The sequence below is a fragment of the Monodelphis domestica genome, chromosome X, assembly GCF_027887165.1.
Source record: "Monodelphis domestica isolate mMonDom1 chromosome X, mMonDom1.pri, whole genome shotgun sequence".
In the NCBI taxonomy this organism is placed as follows: Eukaryota; Metazoa; Chordata; class Mammalia; order Didelphimorphia; family Didelphidae; genus Monodelphis; species Monodelphis domestica.
Window position 1 is genome coordinate 41,856,962 of NC_077235.1, and position 26,210 is coordinate 41,883,171.

Below are 26,210 nucleotides of genomic sequence, written 5' to 3' on the forward strand. Positions count from 1 at the left end.
TAATATTCAGCCTAATAGTCTATGATCCAGTGCAAACAACCCCCCTGGCCAGATTGGAATCTTCAGGAGACATGAATTCTAGCCTCAGCTTTGCTCCTAACTGTCAATGGGTGACAGTCCTTGTGGTGGCACAGCTACATGCCCTGAAAAAGAGGGCATTGGACTAGATGGGATCCAAGGAACCTTTGACACCTGCTGCCAGGCTGTGATTCTCAGAGTGACTGAGGGTCCTCTTGATCACAGAGATAATGCCCACAATATGAAGCCAAGGTAAGGGAGTCACAGGCACTTCCTTTGCTTTTTCCATGGTCACATTCTTAATCTTGAGCTTACCCACTGCCCCATTCATCTAGACGGAAGAAAGGTATGATAATGGGAAGAGTTAGGAAACATCTTTTAAAGAAACAACTCCACAGGGAAGCTCCCCTGTGAAAGTCTGTGGGTTAAATTAAGTTAGATTCTTGAGAAAGCACAAGACCTCACATATCTGGAAAGCAACAAGGTGAGGTTGAAAGTGCATGGATAGGATTAGGGCGCATGTCCTCTGCTTTCTCTAGCCTGTTTTACCACAAATCAAAACTTTCAGTAAATAGTACCTTTTCAGGTCCTTCATTTGCAAATCTAGGCGTAATCAGACTAAGATGGTGCCACCACAGACAGTCCTGCAATCAAGACAAGTTTAGGATCCTAAAGGACGACTCTCACACGAGCTGCCTATCAGATTTTGCACAGGGGAGTTAACTTCTTCTCTCATGATCCTCAGTCACAAACCATACACCCCTATGATCATTAGCCTAACCTGAGGGATGAAATCTCAGCTCAGGTCACTAAAGTCACCAGAATATGAGGGTAGGTCAAGCTAAACATACAACATTTTATTCATGGTCAAATCCTATCAACCTGAAGATTCCTCATTTTCTTTTTCAGATGAGGAAACTGAGAGCCAGAAGGGCTAAGGTCTCCATCTGCCCTGGGTCACACAATCATGGAGTGGCAGAGCCATCATTAGAACACAGGTTCCATGAATGGTAAAGGCAGCACAGGGTCACCCAGGATGACATCACTGTTGTCAATGTTTCTGGAATGTTCCCACTAATTGTGATGAAAGAGAGGAGAGTAAAGTAGGAGAGGAAAGAATAAGGGGTTTGTGTGGAGGAGGAAACTAGGGAAAGGGAGGAATTAGGAGGGGTCAAAGAGAAATTAAAATATATGAAGAGGAAATGGGAGGAGTAGATTCTCAGATGATCCAATTTAAGGTGGAAGGGCTCTCAGGGTCCAACTGCTCCAACCCTCTCCTTGGACAGAAAAGGCAGCTCAAGGCCAGAAAAGTTCACTGATTGGCAAAGGTTCCCACAGGTAATACCGAGTAGAGCTGAGATTTGGACTTAGGGCCTCTGTCTCCCAAGGTACTGTCTTTCATTAGGCACTCTAACATTCCCTCCAGCACAGAAAGGGAGAGAAATAGGGGATGGGCAGAAAAGTAAGAAGTTGGTAGAAGGAGGTGAGAAGAAGTGAGCTATCGAGGATACAATGGAAGGAGGAGGAGGAATAGGTTAGAGATTGTAAAGATATTGAGGACTGAGCATGGAGAAGTGAGGAAAGGATTGGTTAGAGAAATTTGAAGAAAGCATGTGTTTAGGGAGAAAAATAATAACAGAAAAAAGGAATTAAGGTGAAGCGACAAAAGGGGGACTGGGACAAGGCAGAGGAATGAGGAAGGGATGGACAGGATGAGAAAAAAGTATGGAGAACCAGGCCTAGAGACGGGAGGTCCTAGGTTCAAATCCGGCCTCAGCCACTTCCTAGCTGTGTGACCCTGGGCAAGTCACTTGACCCCCATTGCCTAGCCCTTACCACTCTTCTGCCTTGGAGCCAATACACAGTATTGACTCCAAGACAGAAGGTAAGGGTTTTAAAAAAAAAAAGAAAAAGAAAAAGAAAAAAGTATGGAGACCAGGGAAAGGGTCATAAGGAGGAGAAGGTAGGACAAGGGCACAGCAGGCAATTGCTGGACAGCTCAAGTACCCCAATCCTTAGAAGACACTGTCACAGGAAAAGACATTATTAGAGATTCTTTTTCCTTTCTAAATTTCAGGCTAGATACAATAAGGAATTGTCCATGGTTCCTGGATGCCACAAAACAGAAGTGGGGACCTGGAGTAATTGGCCAGGAAAGGACAGGGAAGGCTCATCCAGCAGAGCCCAGGGTAAAGGAATGACACTAGTGTGAGGTCACTATTCATAAGCTCCCAAATGAATACCCAGCTCCTCCTAAAGACCTCTGCCCATGCCCTTCAACTCTTGTGACTTTGGGCATACTTTTCAGCCTAATCCTCTGTGATCCAGAGCAAGCAACCCCCCTGGCCAGATTAGAATCTTCAGGAGGCATGAATTCTAGGCTCAGCTCTGCTCCTAACTGTCCTTGTGGTGGCACAGTTACATGGCCTGAATAGGAGGGCATTGGACTAGTTGGGATCCAAGGAACCTTTGACACCTGCTGCCAGACTGTGATTCTCAGAGTGACTGAGGGTCCTCTTGGTCACAGATATAATTCCCACAATATGAAGTCAACGTAAGGGAGTCACAGACACTTCCTTTGCTTTTCCATGGTCACATTCTTAATCATGATCCTACCCACTGCCCCATTCATCCAGAAGGAAGTCAGGTATGATATTGGTATGTGTTAGGAAAAAAACCCATTAAAGATGCAAATCCACAGGCAAGCCCCCTCTGAAGTCCTGTGGGTAAAATCATGTTGGACTCATGAGAAAGCACAGGACCTTGCATATCTGGAGGGCAGCAAGTTAAGGTTCAAAGGACATGGATAAGATTAGGGCTCATGTCATCTGCTTTCTCTAACATGTTTTGCTAAAAATCAAAATTTTCAGTAAGTTGAACCTTCTCAGGTCCTTCATTTGCAAATCTAGGCCTAGCCAGATTAAGATGGTGCCACCACAGACAGTCCTGCAATCAAGACAAGGTTAGGATCTTAAAGTATTCCTCTGCCGCCAGCAGCCTATCAGATGTTGTAGAGGGGAGTTAACTTCTTCTCTCATGATCCTCAGTCACAAAGCATATATCCCATATGACCATCAGCCTATCCTGAGGGATAAAATCTCAGCTCAGGTCACTAAAGTCACCAGAATGTGAGGGTTGGTCTAGCTGAACATACAACATTTTATTCAAGGTCAAATCCTATCAACCTGATGATTCCTATCAACCTGAAGATTCCTCATTTTCTTTTTCAGATAAGGAAACTGAGAGCCAGAAGGGCTAAGGTCTCCATCTACCCTGGGTCACACAATCATGGAGTGGCAGGGCCATCATTTGAACACAGGTTCCATGAATGGTAAAGGCAGCACAGGGTCACCCAGGAAGGCATCACTGTTGTCAAGGTTTCTGGAATGTTCCCACTAATTGTGATGAAAGGGAGGAGAGTAAATGAGGAGAGGAAAGAAGGTGGTGGGGGGCGTGGAGGGGGTAGAAGGAATCTAGGGAAAGGGATTAATTAGGAGGGTTTAAAGAGAAATTTAAAAATATAAAGAGAAAATGGGAGGAGTACATTCTCAGATGATCCAATTTAAGGTGGAAGGGCTCTCAGGGTCCAACTGCTCCAACCCTCTCCTTGGACAGAAAAGGCAGCTCAAGGCCAGAAAAGTTCACTGATTGGCAAAGGTCCCCACAGGTAATACTGAGTAGAGCTGAGATTTGGACTTAGGGCCTCTGTCTCCCAAGGTACTGTCTTTCATTAGGCACTCTAACATTCCCTCCAGGACAGAAAGGGAGAGAAATAGGGGATGGGCAGAAAAGTAAGAAGTTGGTAGAAGGAGGTGACAAGAAGTGAGCTATCGAGGATACAATGGAAGGAGGAGGAGGAATAGGTTAGAGATTGTAAAGACATTGAGGATTGAGAATGGAGAAATGAGGAAAGGATTGGGAAGAGAAATTTGAAGAAAGCATGTGTTTAGGGAGAAAAATAAGAAAAATAGTAAGAGAAAAAAAAAAGGAATTAATGTGAAGAAACAAAAAGGTGACTGGGACAAGGCAGAGGACTGTGGAAGGAAATGACAGGGGATAAGATAAGAGTAGGGAGACCAGCAAAAGAGTGAAAAAGAGGAGAAAGTAGGACAAGGGCACAGAAGGCAATGGCTAGACAGCTCCAGAACCCCAATCCTTTGAGGACACTGTCACAGGAAAAGACATCATTAGAGATTCGTTTTCCTTTCTTAATTTCAGGCTCGATAGAATAAGGAATTTACCATGGTTCCTGGGTGCCACACAGGAGAACTGGAGACCTAGAGTAATTGGCCAGGAAAGGATAGGGAAGGATCATCCAGCAGAGCCCAGGGTGAAGGAATGACACTAGTGTTAGGTCACTAATCATAAGCTCCCAAATGAATACCTAGCTCCTCCTAAAGACCACTGCCCATGCCCTTCACCTGTTGTGACTTTGGGCATACTTTTACACCTAATATTCTGTGATCCAGAGCAAGCAATCCCCCTTCCAAATTAGAATCTTCAGGAGACACAAATTCTAGCCTCAGCTCTGCTCCTAACTCTCAATGGGTGACAGTCTTTGTGGCGGCACAATTGCATGCCCTGAATAGGTGGGCATTGGACTAGCTGGGTTCCAAGGACCCTTTGACACCTACTGCCAGACTGTGATTCTCAAAGTGACTGAGGGTCCTCTTGGTCACAGAGATAATGCCCACAATAGGAAGACAAAGTAAGGGAGTCACAGGTACTTCCTTGGTTTTTCCCATGGTCACATTCTTAATATTGATCCTAAAAACTGCCCCATTCATCTAGAAGGAAGTCAGGTATGATAGTGGGATGTGTTAGGAAAAAACCCCATTAAGGATGCAAATGCACAGGCAAGCCCCCTCTGAAGTCCTGTGGGTAAAATCATGTTGGACTCTTGAGAAAGCACAGGACCTTGCATATCTGAAGGGCAACAAGGTAAGGTTCAAAGGACATGGACAAGATTAGGGCTCATGTAATCTGCTTTGTCTAGTCTATTTTGCCACAAATCAAAACTTTCAGTAAGTTGTACCTTTTCATGTCCTTCATTTGCAAATCTAGGCCTGGCCAGACTAAGATGCTGCCACCAGAGACAGTCCTGCAATCAAGACAAGTTTAGGATCCTAAAGGATTCCTCTGACACAAACTGCCTATCAGATGTTGTAGAGGGGAGTTAACTTCTTCTCTCATGATCCTCAGTCACAAAAAATATATCCCATATGACCATCAGCCTAGCCTGAAGGATGAAATCTCAGTTCAGGTCACTAAAGTCACCAGAATGTGAAGTTTGGTCTAGCTGAACATACAACATTTTATTCATGGTAAAATCCTCTCAACCTGAAGATTCCTCATTTTCTTTTTCAGATAAGGAAACTGAGAACCCGAAGGGCTAAGGTCTCCATCTGCCTTGGGTCACACAGTCATAGAGTGGCTGAGCCATCATTTGAACACAGGATCCATGAATGGTAAAGTAAGCACAGGGGTTCTGTATTTTTACCTCTAATTCTGAAGTCAGGCAGGAGAGTAAAAGAGGAAAGGAAAGAAGTTGGGGGAGGGGGCTGGAGGGCATAGAAGGTAAGTAGGGAAATAGAGGAACGAGGAGGGGGCAAAGTGAAATTAAAAAATAGGAAGAGGAAATGGGAGGAATAGATACTCAGATGATCCGGATTAAGGTGGAAGGGCTCTCAGGGTCCAACTGCTTCAACCCTCTCCTTGGACAGAAAAGGCAGCTCAAGGCCAGAAAAGTTCACTGACTGCCAAAGGTTCCCTCAGGTAATACAGAGCAGAGCTGAGATTTGGACTTAGGGCCTCTGTCTCCCAAGGTACTGTCTTTCATTAGGCACTCTAACATTCCCTCCAGCACAGAAAGGGACAGAAATAGGGGTTGGGCAGAAAATAAAGAATTTGGTGGAAGGAGTTGAGAGAAAACTGTACTGATGAGGATGCAATAGAAAGAGGAGGAGGAAGAGAAAGGAGATGGTTTTTAAAGACATTGGGGGTTGAGCATTGAGATGTGAGGAAAGGTTTGGAAGAGAATGTTGAAGAAGAAATCATGTGTTTATGGAGAAAAATAAAGGAATGAGAAGGGAAGGATTGAGGAGAGGGTAAAGAGGTATTAAGGTGAAGAGACAAAAGGGGGACTGTGACAAGGCAGAGGAATGAGGAAAGAAAGGACAGGGGATGAGATGCAAGTAGAGAGACTAGCCAAAAGGCGAGAAAGAGGGCAAGGTAGGACAAGGGCACAGCAGGCAATGGCTGGACAGTTCCAGAACCCCAAACCTTCCAGGACACTTTCACAGGCAAAAACATAATTAGAGATGCTTCTTCTTCCTTTCTAAATTTCAGGCTAGATAGAATGAGGAATTGGCCATGGTTGCAGGGAGCCACACAAGAGAACTGGAGATCTGGGTAATTGGCCAGGAAAGAACAGGGAATGCTGATCCAGCAGGGCCCAGGATGAAGGAATGACACTCGAGTTAGGCTTGTATTCATAAGCACCCAAATGAATGCCCAGCTCCTCCTAAAGGCCTCTGCCCATTCCCTTCACCTGTTGTGACTTTGGGTATTCTTTTCCACCTAATAGTCTGTGATCCAGAGCAAGCAGAAGCCTTGGCCAGATTAGAATCTTCAGGAGACATGGATTCTAGCCTCAACTCTGCTCCTAACTGTCAATGGATGACAGTCTCTGTGTTGGCTCAGTGACATTCCCTGAAAAAGAGGGCATTGGACTGGGTTCCATGAATGGTAAAGGCAGCACAGGGTGGCCCAGGATGACATCACTGTTGTCAAGGTATCTGGAATGTTCCCACAAATTTTGATGAAAGGGAGGAGAGGAAAAGGGAAGAGGAAAGAGTAAGGGGGTGGGGGTGGAGGAGGAAACTATGGAAAGAGAGAAAGAGGAGGGGCTACAGAGAAATTTAAATTATAGGAAGAGGAAAATGGGAGGAGTAGATTCTCAGAAGATCCAGTTTAAGGTAGATGACCTCTTAGGGTCCAACTGTTCCATCCCTCTCCTTGGACAGAAAAGGCAGAGGGAGCCCAGAAAAGTTCACTGACTGCCATAGGTTCCCACAGATAATACAGATCAGTGCTGAGATTTGGATTTAGGGCCTCTGTCTCCCAAGGTACTGTCTTTCATTAGGCACTCTAACATTCCCTCCAGCACAGAAAGGGACAGAAATAGGGGTTGGGCAGAAAAGAAAGTAGTTGCTGGAAAGAGGTGAGAGGAAAGTGTTCTGAGGAGGATGCAATGGAAAGAGGAGTAGGAAGAGGAAGGAGATGGCTTGTAAAGACATTGGGCTTGAGAATGGAGAAGTGAGGAAAGGATTGGGAAGAGGATATTGGAGAAGAAAGCATGTGTTTAGGGAGGAAAATAAAGGGATGAGAGGGGAAGGATTGAGGAGAACATGAAGAGAAAACAGAAAAAGGAATTAAGGTGAAGAGACAAAAGGGGTTTTGGGACAAGGCAGAGGAAAGAGGAAGGAAAGGACAATTAATGAGATACAAGAAGGAGACCAGCAAAAGAGTGAGAAAGAGGAGAAGGTAGAACAAGGGCACAGCAGGCAATGGTTAGACAGCTCAAGAACCCCAATCCTTAGAGGACGCTGTCACAGGAAAAGACATTATTAGAGACTCGTTTTCCTTTCTAAATTTCAGGCAAGATAGAATGAGGAATTGGCCATGTTTCCTGGGTGCCACAAAACAGAAGTGGGGGCATGGAGTAATTGGCCAGGAAAGGACAGGGAAGGCTCATCCAGCACAGCCCAGGGTGAAGGAATGAGACTAGTGCTCGTTCACTATTCATAAGCTCCTAAATGAATACCCAGCTCCTCCTAAAGGTCTCTGCCCATGCCCTTCACCTGTCATGTCTTTGGGCATACTTTTCAGCCTAATAGTCTATGATCCAGTGCAAACAACCCCCCTGGCCAGATTGGAATCTTCAGGAGACATGAATTCTAGCCTCAGCTTTGCTCCTAACTGTCAATGGGTGACAGTCCTTGTGGTGGCACAGCTACATGTCCTGAAAAAGAGGGCATTGGACTAGATGGGATCCAAGGAACCTTTGACACCTGCTGCCAGGCTGTGATTCTCAGAGTGACTGAGGGTCCTCTTGATCACAGAGATAATGCCCACAATATGAAGCCAAGGTAAGGGAGTCACAGGCACTTCCTTTGCTTTTTCCATGGTCACATTCTTAATCTTGAGCTTACCCACTGCCCCATTCATCTAGACGGAAGAAAGGTATGATAATGGGAAGAGTTAGGAAACATCTTTTGAAGAAACAACTCCACAGGTAAGCTCCGCTGTGAAAGTCTGTGGGTTAAATTAAGTTAGATTCTTGAGAAAGCACAAGACCTCACATATCTGGAAAGCAACAAGTTGAGGTTGAAAGTGCATGGATAGGATTAGGGCGCATGTCCTCTGCTTTCTCTAGCCTGTTTTACCACAAATCAAAACTTTCAGTAAATAGTACCTTTTCAGGTCCTTCATTTGCAAATCTAGGCATAGCCAGACTAAGATGCTGCCACCACAGAGAGTCCTGAAATCAAAACAAGTTTATGATCCTAAAAGAGGACTCTCACAGGAGCTGCCTATCAGATTTTGCACAGGGGAGTTAACTTCTTCTCTCATAATCCTCAGTCACAAACCATATACCCCTATGATCATTAGCCTAGCCTGAGGGATGAAATCTCAGCTCCGGTCCCTTAAGTCACCCGAATGTGAGGTTCGGTCTAGCTGAACATATAACATTTTATTCAAGGTCAAATCCTATCAACCTGATGATTCTTATCAACCTGAAGATTCCTCATTTTCTTTTTCAGATGAGGAAACTGAGAGCCAGAAGGGCTAAGGTCTCCATCTGCCCTGGGTCACACAATCATGGAGTGGCAGAGCCATCATTAGAACACAGGTTCCATGAATGGTGAACGTAGCACAGGGTCACCAAGGATGACATCACTGTTGTTAAGGTTTCTGGAATGTTCCCACTAATTGTGATGAACGGGAGGAGAGGAAAGGAGGAGAGGAAAGAATAAGGGGTCTGGGTGGAGGAGGATACTAGGGAAAGGGAGGAATTAGGAGAGGTCAAAGAGAAATTAAAATATATGAAGAGGAAATAGGAGGAGTAGGTTCTAAGATGATCCAATTTAAGGTGGAAGGGCTCTCAGGGTCCAACTGCTCCAACCATCTCCTTGGACAGAAAAGGCAGCTCAAGGACAGAAAAGTTCACTGATTGGCAAAGGTTCCCACAGGTAATACCGAGTAGAGCTGAGATTTGGACTTAGGGCCTCTGTCTCCCAAGGTACTGTCTTTCATTAGGCACTCTAACATTCCCTCCAGCACAGAAAGGGAGAGAAATGGGGGATGGGCAGAAAAGTAAGAAGTTGGTAGAAGGAGGTGAGAAGAAGTGAGCTAAGGAGGATGCAATGGAAGGAGGAGGAGGAATAGGTATGAGATTGTAAAGACATTGAGGATTGAGCATGGAGAAGTGAGGAAAGGATTGGGAAGAGAAATTTGAAGAAACCATGTGTTTAGGGAGAAAAATAGTAAGAGAAAAAAGAAAAAGGAATGAAGGTGAAGAGACAAAAGGGGGACTGGGACAAGGCAGAGGAATGAGGAAGGGATGGACAGGATGAGAAAAAAGTATGGAGAGCAGGGAAAGGGTCATAAAGAGGAGAAGGTAGGACAAGGGCACAGCAGGCAATGGCTGGACAGCTCAAGTACCCCAATCCTTAGAGGACACTGTCACAGGAAAAGACATTATTAGAGATTCTTTTTCCTTTCTAAATTTCAGCCTAGATACAATAAGGAATTGTCCATGGTTCCTGGATGCCACAAAACAGAAGTGGGGACCTGGAGGAATTGGCCAGGAAAGGACAGTGAAGGATCATCCAGCAGAGCCAAGGGTGAAGGAATGACACTAGTGTGAGGTCACTATTCATAAGCTCCCAAATGAATACCCAGCTCCTACTAAAGGTCTCTGCCCATGCCCTTCACCTCTTGTGACTTTGGGCATACTTTTCAGCCTAATCCTCTGTGATCCAGAGCAAGCAACCCCCCTGGCCAGATTAGAATCTTCAGGAGGCATGAATTCTAGGCTCAGCTCTGCTCCTAACTGTCCTTGTGGTGGCACAGTTACATGCCCTGAATAGGAGGGCATTGGACTAGTTGGAATCCAAGGAACCTTTGACACCTGCTGCCAGACTGTGATTCTCAGAGTGACTGAGGGTCCTCTTGGTCACAGATATAATTCCCACAATATGAAGTCAACATAAGGGAGTCACAGACACTTCCTTTGCTTTTCCATGGTCACATTCTTAATCTTGATCCTACCCACTGCCCCATTCATCTAGAAGGAAGTCAGGTATGATATTGGGATGTGTTAGGAAAAAACCCATTAAAGATGCAAATCCACAGGCAAGCGCCCTCTGAAACCCTATAGGTAAAATCACCTTGTACTCTTCAGAAAGTACAGGACCTTGCATATTTGGAGGGCAGCAAGGTAAGGTTCAAAGGACATGGATAAGATTAGGGCTCATGTCATCTGCTTTCTCTAGCCTGTTTTGCCACAAATCAAAACTTTCAGTAAGTTGTACCTTCTCAGGTCCTTCATTTGCAAATCTAGGCCTAGCCAGACTAAGATGGTGCTACCACAGACCGTCCTGCAATCAAGACAAGTTTAGGATCTTAAAGTATTCCTCTGGCGCCAGCTACCTATCAGATGTTGTAGAGGGGAGTTAATTTCTTCTCTCATGATCCTCAGTCACAAAGCATATATCCCATATGACCATCAGCCTATCCTGAGGGATGAAATCTCAGCTCAGGTCACTAAAGTCACCAGAATGTGAGGGTTGGTCTAGCTGAACATACAACATTTTATTCAAGGTCAAATCCTATCTACCTGATGATTCCTATCAACCTGTAGATTCCTCATTTTCTTTTTCAGATGAGGAAACTGAGAGCCAGAAGGGCTAAGGTCTCCATCAGCCCTGGGTCACACAATCATGGAGTGGCAGAGCCATCATTAGAACACAGGTTCCATGAATGGTAAAGGCAGCACAGGGTCACCCATGAAGGCATCACTGTTGTCAAGGTTTCTGGAATGTTCCCACAAATTGTGATTAAAGAGAGGAGAGTAAAGGAGGAGAGAAAAGAAGTTGGTGGGGGGCGTGGAGGGGGTAAAAGGAATCTAGGGAAAGGGATTAATTAGGAGGGTTTAAAGAGAAATTTAAAAATATAAAGAGAAAATGGGAGGAGTAGATTTTCAGATGATCCAATTTAAGGTGGAAGGGCTCTCAGGGTCCAACTGCTCCAACCCTCTCCTTGGACAGAAAAGGCAGCTCAAGGCCAGAAAAGTTCACTGATTGGCAAAGGTCCCCACAGGTAATACCGAGTAGAGCTGAGATTTGGTCTTAGGGCCTCTGTCTCCCAAGGTACTGTCTTTCATGAGGCACTCTAACATCACTCCAGCACTGAAAGGGACAAAAATAGTGGTTGGACAGAAAAGAAAGAAGTTGGTGGAAGGAGTTGAGAGAAAAGTTTGCTGATGAGGATGCAATGGAATGAGGAGTAGGAATAGGTAAGAGATTGTAAAGACATTGGGGATTGAGCATGGAGAAGTGAGGAAAGGATTGGGATGAGAATATTGAAGAAGAAAGCATGATTTAGGGAGAAAATTGAAGGAAGGAGATGGAAAAGATTGAGGAGAAGGTAAACAGAAAAAAGAAAAATGAATTAAGTTGAAGTGACAGAAGGGGTTCCAGGACAAGGCAGAGAAATGATTAAAGAAAGCACAGGCGATGAGATGCAAGTAGAGAGACCAGCCAAAAGGTGAGGAAGAGGAGAAGGTTCGACAAGGGCAAAGCAGGCAATGGCTGGACAACTCCAGAACCCCAACACTTCCAGGACACTTTCACATAGAGATGCTTTTTCCTTCTAAATTTCAGGATAGATAAAATGAGGAATTGACCATGGTTCCTGGGTGCCACAGAGGAGAACCGGAGATCTGGAGTAATTGGCCAGGAAAGAACAGGGAAGGCTCATCCAGCAGAGCCCTGGATGAAGGAAAGACTCTAGTGTTACGTCACTAATCATAAGCTCCCAAATTAATACCCAGTTCCTCCTAAAGGCCTCTACCCATTCACTTCACCTGTTGTGACTTTGGGCATACTTTTCCACCTAATAGTCTGATCCACAGCAAGCAGAAGCCTTGGCCAGATTAGAATCTTCAGGAGAAATAAATTCTAGCCTCAGCTCTGCTCCTAACTGTCAATGGATGACAGTCTTTGTGGTGGCACAGATACATGCCCTGAAAAAGGGGGCATTGGACTAGATGGGATCCAAGGAACCTTTGACACCTGCTGCCAGGTTGTGATTCTCAGAATGACTGAGGGTCCTCTTGATCACAGATATAATGCCCTCAATATTAAGCCAACGTAAAGGAGTCACAGGCACTTCCTTTGCTTTTTCCATAGCCACATTCTTAATCTTGATCCTACCCACTTCCCCATTCATCTAGAAGGAAGAAAGGTATGAAAGTGGGATGAGTTAGGAAAAATCCATTGAAGAAAACTCCACATGCAAGCTCCCCTGTGAATGTCTGTGGGTAAATTAAGTTAGACTCTTGAGAAAGTACAAGACCTCACATATCTGGAAACCAGCCAGGTGAGGTTCAAAGGGCATAGATAGGATTAGGGCTCATGTCATCTGCTTTCTCTAGCCTGTTTTGTCCCAAATCAAAACTTTCAGTAACTTGTACATTCTCAGGTCCTTCATTTGCAAATCTAAGGTTAGCTCGACTAAGATGGTACCACCACAGACAGACCTGAAATCAAGACAAGGTTAGGATCCTTAAGTATTCCTCTGACACAAGCTGCCTATCATATTTTGTAGAGGGGAGTTAACTTCTTCTCTCATGATCCTCAGTCACAAACCATATATCCCATATGACCATGAGGATAAAATCTCAGCTCAGGTCACTAAAGTCACCAGAATGTGAGGGTTGGTCTAGCTGAACATATTCAATGTCAAATGCTATAAACCTGATGATTCCTATCAACCTGAAGATTCCTCATTTTCTTTTTCAGATGAGGAAACTGAGAGCCAGAAGGGCTAAGGTCTCCATCTGCCCTGGGTCACTCAATCAATGGAGTGGCAGAACCATCATTTGAACACAGGTTCCATGAATGGTAAAGGCAGCACAGGGTCACCAAGGATGACATCACTGTTGTCAAGGTTTCTGGAATGTTCCCACTAATTGAGATGAAAGGGAGGAGAGGAAAGAATAAGGGGTCTGGGTGGAGGAGGAAAGTAGGGAAAGGGAGGAATTAGGAGGGGTCAAAGAGAAATTAAAATAAATGAAGAGGAAATGGGAGGAGTAGATTCTCAGATGATCCAATTTAAGGTGGAAGGGCTCTCAGGGTCCAACTGCTCCAACCCTCTCCTTGGACAGAAAAGGCAGCTCAAGGCCAGAAAAGTTCACTGATTGGCAAAGGTTCCCACAGGTAATGCTGAGTAGAGCTGAGATTTGGACTAAGGGCCTCTGTCTCCCAAGGTACTGTCTTTCATTAGGCACTCTAACATTCCCTCCAGCACAGAAAGGGAGAGAAATAGGGGATGGGCAGAAAAGTAAGAAGTTGGTAGAAGGAGGTGAGAAGAAGTGAGCTAAGGAGGATGCAATGGAAGGAGGAGGAGGAATAGGTATGAGATTGTAAAGACATTGAGGACTGAGCATGGAGAAGTGAGGAAAGGATTGGGAAGAGAAATTTGAAGAAAGCATTTGTTTAGGGAGAAAAATAATAAGAGAAAAAAGAAAAAGGAATTAAGGTGAAGAGACAAAAGGGGGACTGGGACAAGGCAGAGGAATGAGGAAGGGATGGACAGGATGAGAAAAAAGTATGGAGAGCAGGGAAAGGGTCATAAAGAGGAGAAGGTGGGACAAGGGCACAGCAGGCAATGGCTGGACAGCTCAAGTACCCCAATCCTTAGAGGACACTGTCACAGGAAAAGACATTATTAGAGATTCTTTTTCCTTTCTAAATTTCAGCCTAGATACAATAAGGAATTGTCCATGGTTCCTGGATGCCACAAAACAGAAGTGGGGACCTGGAGTAATTGGCCAGGAAAGAACAGGGAAGGCTCATCCAGCAGAGCCCAGGGTGAAGGAATGACACTAGTGTGAGGTCACTATTCATAAGCTCCCAAATGAATACCCAGCTCCTCCTAAAGGCCTCTGCCCATGCCCTTCACCTGTTGTGACTTTGGGCATACTTTTCAGCCTAATCCTCTGTGATCCAGAGCAAGCAACCCCCCTGGCCAGATTAGAATCTTCAGGAGGCATGAATTCTAGGCTCAGCTCTGCTCCTAACTGTCCTTGTGGTGGCACAGTTACATGGCCTGAATAGGAGGGCATTGGACTAGTTGGGATCCAAGGAACCTTTGACACCTGCTGCCAGACTGTGATTCTCAGAGTGACTGAGGGTCCTCTTGGTCACAGATATAATTCCCACAATATGAAGTCAACGTAAGGGAGTCACAGACACTTCCTGTGCTTTTCCATGGTCATATTCTTAATCATGTTCCTACCCACTGCCCCATTAATCTAAAAGGAAGTCAGGTATGATATTGGGATGTTTTAGGAAAAAAAAACATTAAAGATGAAAATCCACAGGCAAGCCCCCTCTGAAGGCCTGTGGGTAAAATCATGATGGACTCTTGAGAAAGCACAGGACCTTGCGTATCTGGAGGGCAGCAAGGTAAGGTTCAAAGGACATGGATAAGATTAGGGCTCATGTCATCTGCTTTCTCTAGCCTGTTTTGCCACAAATCAAAACTTTCAGTAAGTTGTACCTTCTCAGGTCCTTCATTTGCAAATCTAAGGTTAGCTCGACTAAGATGGTACCACCACAGACAGTCCTGAAATCAAGACAAGGTTAGGATCCTTAAGTATTCCTCTGACACAAGCTGCCTATCAGATTTTGTAGAGGGGAGTTAACTTCTTCTCTCATGATCCTCAGTCACAAACCATATATCCCATGTGACCATGAGGATAAAATCTCAGCTCAGGTCACTAAAGTCACCAGAATGTGAGGGTTGGTCTAGCTGAACATATTCAATGTCAAATGCTATAAACCTGATGATTCCTATCAACCTGAAGATTCCTCATTTTCTTTTTCAGATGAGGAAACTGAGAGCCAGAAGGGCTAAGGTCTCCATCTGCACTGGGTCACACAATCATGGAGTGGCAGAGCCATCATTAGAACACAGGTTCCATGAATGGTGAAGGCAGCACAGGGTCACCAAGGATGACATCACTGTTGTCAAGGTTTCTGGAATGTTCCCACTAATTGTGATGAACGGGAGGAGAGTAAAGGAGGAGAGGAAAGAATAAGGGGTCTGGGTGGAGGAGGATACTAGGGAAAGGGAGGAATTAGGAGGGGTCAAAGAGAAATTAAAATATATGAAGAGGAAATAGGAGGAGTAGGTTCTCAGATGATCCAATTTAAGGTGGAAGGGCTTTCAGGGTCCAACTGCTCCCACCCTCTCCTTGGACAGAAAAGGCAGCTCAAGGCCAGAAAAGTTCACTGATTGGCAAAGGTTCCCACAGGTAATACCGAGTAGAGCTGAGAATTGGACTTAGGGCCTCTGTCTCCCAAGGTACTGTCTTTCATTAGGCACTCTAACATTCCCTCCAGCACAGAAAGGGAGAGAAATGGGGGATGGGCAGAAAAGTAAGAAGTTGGTAGAAGGAGGTGAGAAGAAGTGAGCTAAGGAGGATGCAATGGAAGGAGGAGGAGGAATAGGTATGAGATTGTAAAGACATTGAGGATTGAGCATGGAGAAGTGAGGAAAGGATTGGGAAGAGAAATTTGAAGAAACCATGTGTTTAGGGAGAAAAATAGTAAGAGAAAAAAGAAAAAGGAATGAAGGTGAAGAGACAAAAGGGGGACTGGGACAAGGCAGAGGAATGAGGAAGGGATGGACAGGATGAGAAAAAAGTATGGAGAGCAGGGAAAGGGTCATAAAGAGGAGAAGGTAGGACAAGGGCACAGCAGGCAATGGCTGGACAGCTCAAGTACCCCAATCCTTAGAGGACACTGTCACAGGAAAAGACATTATTAGAGATTCTTTTTCCTTTCTAAATTTCAGCCTAGATACAATAAGGAGTTGTCCATGGTTCCTGGATGCCACAAAACAGAAGTGGGGACCTGGAGTAATTGGCCAGGAAAGAACAGGGAAGGCTCATCCAGCAGAGCCCAGGGTGAAGGAATGACACTAGTGTGAGGTCACTATTCATAAGCTCCCAAATGAATACCCAGCTCCTCCTAAAGGCCTCTGCCCATGCCCTTCACCTGTTGTGACTTTGGGCATACTTTTCAGCCTAATCCTCTGTGATCCAGAGCAAGCAACCCCCCTGGCCAGATTAGAATCTTCAGGAGGCATGAATTCTAGGCTCAGCTCTGCTCCTAACTGTCCTTGTGGTGGCACAGTTACATGGCCTGAATAGGAGGGCATTGGACTAGTTGGGATCCAAGGAACCTTTGACACCTGCTGCCAGACTGTGATTCTCAGAGTGACTCAGGGTCCTCTTGGTCACAGATATAATTCCCACAATATGAAGTCAACGTAAGGGAGTCACAGACACTTCCTGTGCTTTTCCATGGTCACATTCTTAATCATGATCCTACCCACTGCCCCATTAATCTAGAAGGAAGTCAGGTATGATATTGGGATGTTTTAGGAAAAAAAAACATTAAAGATGAAAATCCACAGGCAAGCCCCTCTGAAGGCCTGTGGGTAAAATCATGATGGACTCTTGAGAAAGCACAGGACCTTGCATATCTGGAGGGCAGCAAGGTAAGGTTCAGAGGACATGGATAAGATTAGGGCTCATGTCATCTGCTTTCTCTAGCCTGTTTTGCCACAAATCAAAACTTTCAGTAAGTTGTACCTTCTCAGGTCCTTCATTTGCAAATCTAAGGTTAGCTCGACTAAGATGGTACCACCACAGACAGTCCTGAAATCAAGACAAGGTTAGGATCCTTAAGTATTCCTCTGACACAAGCTGCCTATCAGATTTTGTAGAGGGGAGTTAACTTCTTCTCTCATGATCCTCAGTCACAAACCATATATCCCATGTGACCATGAGGATAAAATCTCAGCTCAGGTCACTAAAGTCACCAGAATGTGAGGGTTGGTCTAGCTGAACATATTCAATGTCAAATGCTATAAACCTGATGATTCCTATCAACCTGAAGATTCCTCATTTTCTTTTTCAGATGAGGAAACTGAGAGCCAGAAGGGCTAAGGTCTCCATCTGCCCTGGGTCTCTCAATCAATGGAGTGGCAGAACCATCATTTGAACACAGGTTCCATGAATGGTAAAGGCAGCACAGGGTCACCCAGGATGACATCACTGTTGTCAAGGTTTCTGGAATGTTCCCACTAATTGAGATGAAAGGGAGGAGAGTAAAGAATAAGGGGTCTGGGTGGAGGAGGAAAGTAGGGAAAGGGAGGAATTAGGAGGGGTCAAAGAGAAATTAAAATAAATGAAGAGGAAATGGGAGGAGTAGATTCTCAGATGATCCAATTTAAGGTGGAAGGGCTCTCAGGGTCCAACTGCTCCAACCCTCTCCTTGGACAGAAAAGGCAGCTCAAGGCCAGAAAAGTTCACTGATTGGCAAAGGTTCCCACAAGTAATGCTGAGTAGAGCTGAGATTTGGACTAAGGGCCTCTGTCTCCCAAGGTACTGTCTTTCATTAGGCACTCTAACATTCCCTCCAGCACAGAAAGGGAGAGAAATAGGGGATGGGCAGAAAAGTAAGAAGTTCCTAGAAGGAGGTGAGAAGAAGTGAGCTAAGGAGGATGCAATGGAAGGAGGAGGAGGAATAGGTATGAGATTGTAAAGACATTGAGGACTGAACATGGAGAAGTGAGGAAAGGATTGGGAAGAGAAATTTGAAGAAAGCATTTGTTTAGGGAGAAAAATAATAAGAGAAAAAAGAAAAAGGAATTAAGGTGAAGAGACAAAAGGGGGACTGGGACAAGGCAGAGGAATGAGGAAGGGATGGACAGGATGAGAAAAAAGTATGGAGAGCAGGGAAAGGGTCATAAAGAGGAGAAGGTGGGACAAGGGCACAGCAGGCAATGGCTGGACAGCTCAAGTACCCCAATCCTTAGAGGACACTGTCACAGGAAAAGACATTATTAGAGATTCTTTTTCCTTTCTAAATTTCAGGCTAGATACAATAAGGAATTGTCCATGGTTCCTGGATGCCACAAAACAGAAGTGGGGACCTGGAGTAATTGGCCAGGAAAGGACAAGGAAGGCTCATCCAGCAGAGCCCAGGGTGAAGGAATGACACTAGTGTGAGGTCACTATTCATAAGCTCCCAAATGAATACCCAGCTCCTCCTAAAGGCCTCTGCCCATGCCCTTCACCTGTTGTGACTTTGGGCATACTTTTCAGCCTAATCCTCTGTGATCCAGAGCAAGCAACCCCCCTGGCCAGATTAGAATCTTCAGGAGGCATGAATTCTAGGCTCAGCTCTGCTCCTAACTGTCCTTGTGGTGGCACAGTTACATGGCCTGAATAGGAGGGCATTGGACTAGTTGGGATCCAAGGAACCTTTGACACCTGCTGCCAGACTGTGATTCTCAGAGTGACTGAGGGTCCTCTTGGTCACAGATATAATTCCCACAATATGAAGTCAACGTAAGGGAGTCACAGACACTTCCTGTGCTTTTCCATGGTCACATTCTTAATCATGATCCTACCCACTGCCCCATTAATCTAGAAGGAAGTCAGGTATGATATTGGGATGTTTTAGGAAAAAAAAACATTAAAGATGAAAATCCACAGGCAAGCCCCCTCTGAAGGCCTGTGGGTAAAATCATGATGGACTCTTGAGAAAGCACAGGACCTTGCATATCTGGAGGGCAGCAAGGAAAGGTTCAAAGGACATGGATAAGATTAGGGCTCATGTCATCTGCTTTCTCTAGCCTGTTTTGCCACAAATCAAAACTTTCAGTAAGTTGTACCTTCTCAGGTCCTTCATTTGCAAATCTAAGGTTAGCTCGACTAAGATGGTACCACCACAGACAGTCCTGAAATCAAGACAAGGTTAGGATCCTTAAGTATTCCTCTGACACAAGCTGCCTATCAGATTTTGTAGAGGGGAGTTAACTTCTTCTCTCATGATCCTCAGTCACAAACCATATATCCCATGTGACCATGAGGATAAAATCTCAGCTCAGGTCACTAAAGTCACCAGAATGTGAGGGTTGGTCTAGCTGAACATATTCAATGTCAAATGCTATAAACCTGATGATTCCTATCAACCTGAAGATTCCTCATTTTCTTTTTCAGATGAGGAAACTGAGAGCCAGAAGGGCTAAGGTCTCCATCTGCCCTGGTTCACTCAATCAATGGAGTGGCAGAACCATCATTTGAACACAGGTTCCATCAATGGTAAAGGCAGCACAGGGTCACCCAGGATGACATCACTGTTGTCAAGGTTTCTGGAATGTTCCCACTAATTGAGATGAAAGGGAGGAGAGTAAAGAATAAGGGGTCTGGGTGGAGGAGGAAAGTAGGGAAAGGGAGGAATTAGGAGGGGTCAAAGAGAAATTAAAATGAATGAAGAGGAAATGGGAGGAGTAGATTCTCAGATGATCCAATTTAAGGTGGAAGGGCTCTCAGGGTCCAACTGCTCCAACCCTCTCCTTGGACAGAAAAGGCAGCTCAAGGCCAGAAAAGTTCACTGATTGGCAAAGGTTCCCACAGGTAATGCTGAGTAGAGCTGAGATTTGGACTAAGGGCCTCTGTCTCCCAAGGTACTGTCTTTCATTAGGCACTCTAACATTCCCTCCAGCACAGAAAGGGAGAGAAATAGGGGATGGGCAGAAAAGTAAGAAGTTCCTAGAAGGAGGTGAGAAGAAGTGAGCTAAGGAGGATGCAATGGAAGGAGGAGGAGGAATAGGTATGAGATTGTAAAGACATTGAGGACTGAGCATGGAGAAGTGAGGAAAGGATTGGGAAGAGAAATTTGAAGAAAGCATTTGTTTAGGGAGAAAAATAATAAGAGAAAAAAGAAAAAGGAATTAAGGTGAAGAAACAAAAGGGGGACTGGGACAAGGCAGAGGAATGAGGAAGGGATGGACAGGATGAGAAAAAAGTATGGAGAGCAGGGAAAGGGTCATAAAGAGGAGAAGGTAGGACAATGGCACAGCAGGCAATGGCTGGACAGCTCAAGTACCCCAATCCTTAGAGGACACTGTCACAGGAAAAGACATTATTAGAGATTCTTTTTCCTTTCTAAATTTCAGGCTAGATACAATAAGGAATTGTCCATGGTTCCTGGATGCCACAAAACAGAAGTGGGGACCTGGAGTAATTGGCCAGGAAAGGACAAGGAAGGCTCATCCAGCAGAGCCCAGGGTGAAGGAATGACACTAGTGTGAGGTCACTATTCATAAGCTCCCAAATGAATACCCAGCTCCTCCTAAAGGCCTCTGCCCATGCCCTTCACCTGTTGTGACTTTGGGCATACTTTTCAGCCTAATCCTCTGTGATCCAGAGCAAGCAACCCCCCTGGCCAGATTAGAATCTTCAGGAGGCATGAATTCTAGGCTCAGCTCTGCTCCTAACTGTCCTTGTGGTGGCACAGTTACATGGCCTGAATAGGAGGGCATTGGACTAGTTGGGATCCAAGGAACCTTTGACACCTGCTGCCAGACTGTGATTCTCAGAGTGACTGAGGGTCCTCTTGGTCACAGATATAATTCCCACAATATGAAGTCAACGTAAGGGAGTCACAGACACTTCCTGTGCTTTTCCATGGTCACATTCTTAATCATGATCCTACCCATTGCCCCATTCATCTAGAAGGAAGTCAGGTAGGATATTGGGATGTGTTAGGAAAAAAACCCATTAAAGATGCAAATCCACAGGCAAGCGCCCTCTGAAAGCCTATAGGTAAAATCACCTTGTACTCTTCAGAAAGTACAGGACCTTGCATATTTGGAGGGCAGCAAGGTAAGGTTCAAAGGACATGGATAAGATTAGGGCTCATGTCATCTGCTTTCTCTAGCCTGTTTTGCCACAAATCAAAACTTTCAGTAAGTTGTACCTTCTCAGGTCCTTCATTTGCAAATCTAGGCCTAGCCAGACTAAGATGGTGCTACCACAGACAGTCCGGCAATCAAGACAAGTTTAGGATCTTAAAGTATTCCTCTGGCGCCAGCTGCCTATCAGATGTTGTAGAGGGGAGTTAACTTCTTCTCTCATGATCCTCAGTCACAAAGCATATATCCCATATGACCATCAGCCTATCCTGAGGGATAAAATCTCAGCTCAGGTCACTAAAGTCACCAGAATGTGAGGGTTGGTCTAGCTGAACATACAACATTTTATTCAAAGGTCAAATCCTATCTACCTGATGATTCCTATCAACCTGTAGATTCCTCATTTTCTTTTTCAGATGAGGAAACTGAGAGCCAGAAGGGCTAAGGTCTCCATCTGCCCTGGGTCACACAATCATGGAGTGGCAGAGCCATCATTAGAACACAGGTTCCATGAATGGTAAAGGCAGCACAGGGTCACCCATGAAGGCATCACTGTTGTCAAGGTTTCTGGAATGTTCCCACTAATTGTGATGAAAGAGAGGAGAGTAAAGGAGGAGAGAAAAGAAGTTGGTGGGGGGCGTGGAGGGGGTAAAAGGAATCTAGGGAAAGGGATTAATTAGGAGGGTTTAAAGAGAAATTTAAAAATATAAAGAAAAAATGGGAGGAGTAGATTCTCAGATGATCCAATTTAAGGTGGAAGGGCTCTCAGGGTCCAACTGCTCCAACCCTCTCCTTGGACAGAAAAGGCAGCTCAAGGCCAGAAAAGTTCACTGATTGGCAAAGGTCCCCACAGGTAATACCGAGTAGAGCTGAGATTTGGTCTTAGGGCCTCTGTCTCCCAAGGTACTGTCTTTCATGAGGCACTCTAACATCACTCCAGCACTGAAAGGGACAAAAATAGTGGTTGGACAGAAAAGAAAGAAGTTGGTGGAAGGAGTTGAGAGAAAAGTTTGCTGATGAGGATGCAATGGAATGAGGAGTAGGAATAGGTAAGAGATTGTAAAAACATTGGGGATTGAGCATGGAGAAGTGAGGAAAGGATTGGGATGAGAATATTAAAGAAGAAAGCATGGTTTAGGGAGAAAATTGAAGGAAGGAGATGGAAAAGATTGAGGAGAAGGTAAACAGAAAAAAGAAAAATTAATTAAGTTGAAGTGACAGAAGGGGTTCCGGGACAAGGCAGAGAAATGATTAAAGAAAGCACAGGCGATGAGTTGCAAGTAGAGAGACCAGCCAAAAGGTGAGGAATAGGAGAAGGTTCTACAAGGGCACAGCAGGCAATGGCTGGACAACTCCAGAACCCCAACACTTCCAGGACACTTTCACATAGAGATGCTTTTTCCTTCTAAATTTCAGGATAGATAAAATGAGGAATTGACCATGGTTCCTGGGTGCCACAGAGGAGAACCGGAGATCTGGAGTAATTGGCCAGGAAAAAACAGGGAAGGCTCATCCAGCAGAGCCCTGGATGAAGGAAAGACTCTAGTGTTACGTCACTAATCATAAGCTCCCAAATTAATACCCAGTTCCTCCTAAAGCCCTCTACCCATTCACTTCACCTGTTGTGACTTTGGGCATACTTTTCCACCTAATAGTCTGATCCACAGCAAGCAGAAGCCTTGGCCAGATTAGAATCTTCAGGAGAAATAAATTCTAGCCTCAGCTCTGCTCCTAACTGTCAATGGATGACAGTCTTTGTGGTGGCACAGATACATGCCCTGAAAAAGAGGGCATTGGACTAGATGGGATCCAAGGAACCTTTGACACCTGCTGCCAGGCTGTGATTCTCAGAATGACTGAGGGTCCTCTTGATCACAGATATAATGCCCTCAATATTAAGCCAAGGTAAAGGAGTCAAAGGCACTTCCTTTGCTTTTTCCATAGCCACATTCTTAATCTTGATCCTACCCACTTCCCCATTCATCTAGAAGGAAGAAAGGTATGAAAGTGGGATGAATTAGGAAAAATCCATTGAAGAAAACTCCACATGCAAGCTCCCCTGTGAATGTCTGTGGGTAAATTAAGTTAGACTCTTGAGAAAGTACAAGACCTCACATATCTGGAAACCAGCCAGGTGAGGTTCAAAGGGCATAGATAGGATTAAGGCTCATGTCATCTGCTTTCTCTAGCCTGTTTTGTCCCAAATCAAAACTTTCAGTAACTTGTACATTCTCAGGTCCTTCATTTGCAAATCTAAGGTTAGCTCGACTAAGATGGTACCACCACAGACAGTCCTGAAATCAAGACAAGGTTAGGATCCTTAAGTATTCCTCTGACACAAGCTGCCTATCAGATTTTGTAGAGGGGAGTTAACTTCTTCTCTCATGATCCTCAGTCACAAACCATATATCCCATATGACCATGAGGATAAAATCTCAGCTCAGGTCACTAAAGTCACCAGAATGTGAGGGTTGGTCTAGCTGAACATATTCAATGTCAAATGCTATAAACCTGATGATTCCTATCAACCTAAAGATTCCTCATTTTCTTTTTCAGATGAGGAAACTGAGAGCCAGAAGGGCTAAGGTCTCCATCTGCCCTGGGTCACTCAATCAATGGAGTGGCAGAACCATCATTTGAACACAGGTTCCATGAATGGTAAAAGCAGCACAGGGTCACCCAGGATGACATCACTGTTGTCAAGGTTTCTGGAATGTTCCCACTAATTGAGATGAAAGGGAGGAGAGTAAAGAATAAGGGGTCTGGGTGGAGGAGGAAAGTAGGGAAAGGGAGGAATTAGGAGGGGTCAAAGAGAAATTAAAATATATGAAGAGGAAATGGGAGGAGTAGATTCTCAGATGATCCACTTTAAGGTGGAAGGGCTCTCAGGGTCCAACTGCTCCAACCCTCTCCTTGGACAGAAAAGGCAGCTCAAGGCCAGAAAAGTTCACTGATTGGCAAAGGTTCCCACAGGTAATGCTGAGTAGAGCTGAGATTTGGACTAAGGGCCTCTGTCTCCCAAGGTACTGTCTTTCATTAGGCACTCTAACATTCCCTCCAGCACAGAAAGGGAGAGAAATAGGGGATGGGCAGAAAAGTAAGAAGTTCCTAGATGGAGGTGAGAAGAAGTGAGCTAAGAAGGATGCAATGCAAGGAGGAGGAGGAATAGGTATGAGATTGTAAAGACATTGAGGACTGAGCATGGAGAAGTGAGGAAAGGATTGGGAAGAGAAATTTGAAGAAAGCATTTGTTTAGGGAGAAAAATAAGAGAAAAAAGAAAAAGGAATTAAGGTGAAGAGACAAAAGGGGGACTGGGACAAGGCAGAGGAATGAGGAAGGGATGGACAGGATGAGAAAAAAGTATGGAGAGCAGGGAAAGGGTCATAAAGAGGAGAAGGTAGGACAAGGGCACAGCAGGCAATGGCTGGACAGCTCAAGTACCCCAATCCTTAGAGGACACTGTCACAGGAAAAGACATTATTAGAGATTCTTTTTCCTTTCTAAATTTCAGGCTAGATACAATAAGGAATTGTCCATGGTTCCTGGATGCCACAAAACAGAAGTGGGGACCTGGAGTAATTGGCCAGGAAAGAACAGGGAAGGCTCATCCAGCAGAGCCCAGGGTGAAGGAATGACACTAGTGTGAGGTCACTATTCATAAGCTCCCAAATGAATACCCAGCTCCTCCTAAAGACCACTGCCCATGCCCTTCACCTGTTGTGACTTTGGGCATACTTTTCAGCCTAATCCTCTGTGATCCAGAGCAAGCAACCCCCCTGGCCAGATGAGAATCTTCAGGAGGCATGAATTCTAGGCTCAGCTCTGCTCCTAACTGTCCTTGTGGTGGCACAGTTACATGCCCTGAATAGAAGGGCATTGGACTAGTTGGGATCCAAGGAACCTTTGACACCTGCTGCCAGACTGTGATTCTCAGAGTGACTGAGGGTCCTCTTGGTCACAGATATAATTCCCACAATATGAAGTCAACGTAAGGGAGTCACAGACACTTCCTGTGCTTTTCCATGGTCACATTCTTAATCATGATCCTACCCACTGCCCCATTAATCTAGAAGGAAGTCAGGTATGATATTGGGATGTGTTAGGAAAAAAACCCATTAAAGATGAAAATCCACAGGCAAGCCCCCCCCTGAAGGCCTGTGGGTAAAATCATGATGGACTCTTGAGAAAGCACAGGACCTTGCATATCTGGAGGGCAGCAAGGTAAGGTTCAAAGGACATAGATAAGATTAGGGCTCATGTCATCTGCTTTCTCTAGCCTGTTTTGCCACAAATCAAAACTTTCAGTAAGTTGTACCTTCTCAGGTCCTTCATTTGCAAATCTAGGCCTAGCCAGCCTAGATGGTGCCACAGCAGACAGTCCTGCAATCAAGACAAGGTTAGGATCTTAAAGTATTCCTCTGCCGCCAGCAGCCTATCAGATGTTGTAGAGGGGAGTTAACTACTTCTATCATGATCCTCAGTCACAAAGCATATATCCCATATGACCATCAGCCTATCCTGAGGGATAAAATCTCAGCTCAGGTCACTAAAGTCATCAGAATGTGAGCGTTGGTCTAGCTGAAAATACAACATTTTATTCAAGGTCAAATCCTATCAACCTGATGATTCCTATCAACCTGAGGATTCCTCATTTTCTTTTTCAGATGAGAAAACTGAGAGCCAGGAGGGCTAATGTCTCCATCTGCCCTGGGTCACACAATCATGGAGTGGCAGAGCCATCATTAGAACACAGGTTCCATGAATGTTAAAGGCAGCACAGGGTCACCCAGGATGACATCACTGTTGTCAAGATTTCTGGAATGTTCCCACTAATTGTGATGAAAGGGAGGAGAGGAAAGGAAGAGAGGAAGGTAGTTGGGGGGGGGGAGTTGGAGGGGGTAAAAGGAATCTAGGGAAAGGGATAAATTAGGAGGGTTTAAAGAGAAATTTAAAAATATGAAGAGGAAATGGGAGGAGTAGATTCTCAGATGGTCCAATTTAAGGTGGAAGGGCTCTCAGGGTCGATCTGCTCCAACCCTCTCCTTGGACAGAAAAGGCAGCTCAAGGCCAGAAAAGTTCACTGATTGGCAAAGGTTCCCACAGGTAATGCTGAGTAGAGCTGAGA

General features: G+C 45.0%; 1 long non-coding RNA gene across 4 annotated transcripts in view; it reads left to right on the forward strand.

Moving 5' to 3' along the window:
* The window catches only part of LOC103097829 (uncharacterized), a 101,337-nt gene that overhangs the window by 12,831 nt on the left and 62,296 nt on the right, over positions 1 to 26,210 (forward strand). For all 4 annotated transcript variants that reach the window (XR_008914666.1, XR_008914663.1, XR_008914665.1 and 1 more), the window contains exons 7-13: positions 928 to 5,281; positions 5,386 to 5,491; positions 6,605 to 6,811; positions 8,844 to 13,254; positions 15,197 to 15,343; positions 17,298 to 19,535; positions 21,501 to 25,956. This is a non-coding gene — a long non-coding RNA (uncharacterized LOC103097829). The remainder of the gene's footprint in view (positions 1 to 927; positions 5,282 to 5,385; positions 5,492 to 6,604; positions 6,812 to 8,843; positions 13,255 to 15,196; positions 15,344 to 17,297; positions 19,536 to 21,500; positions 25,957 to 26,210) is intronic.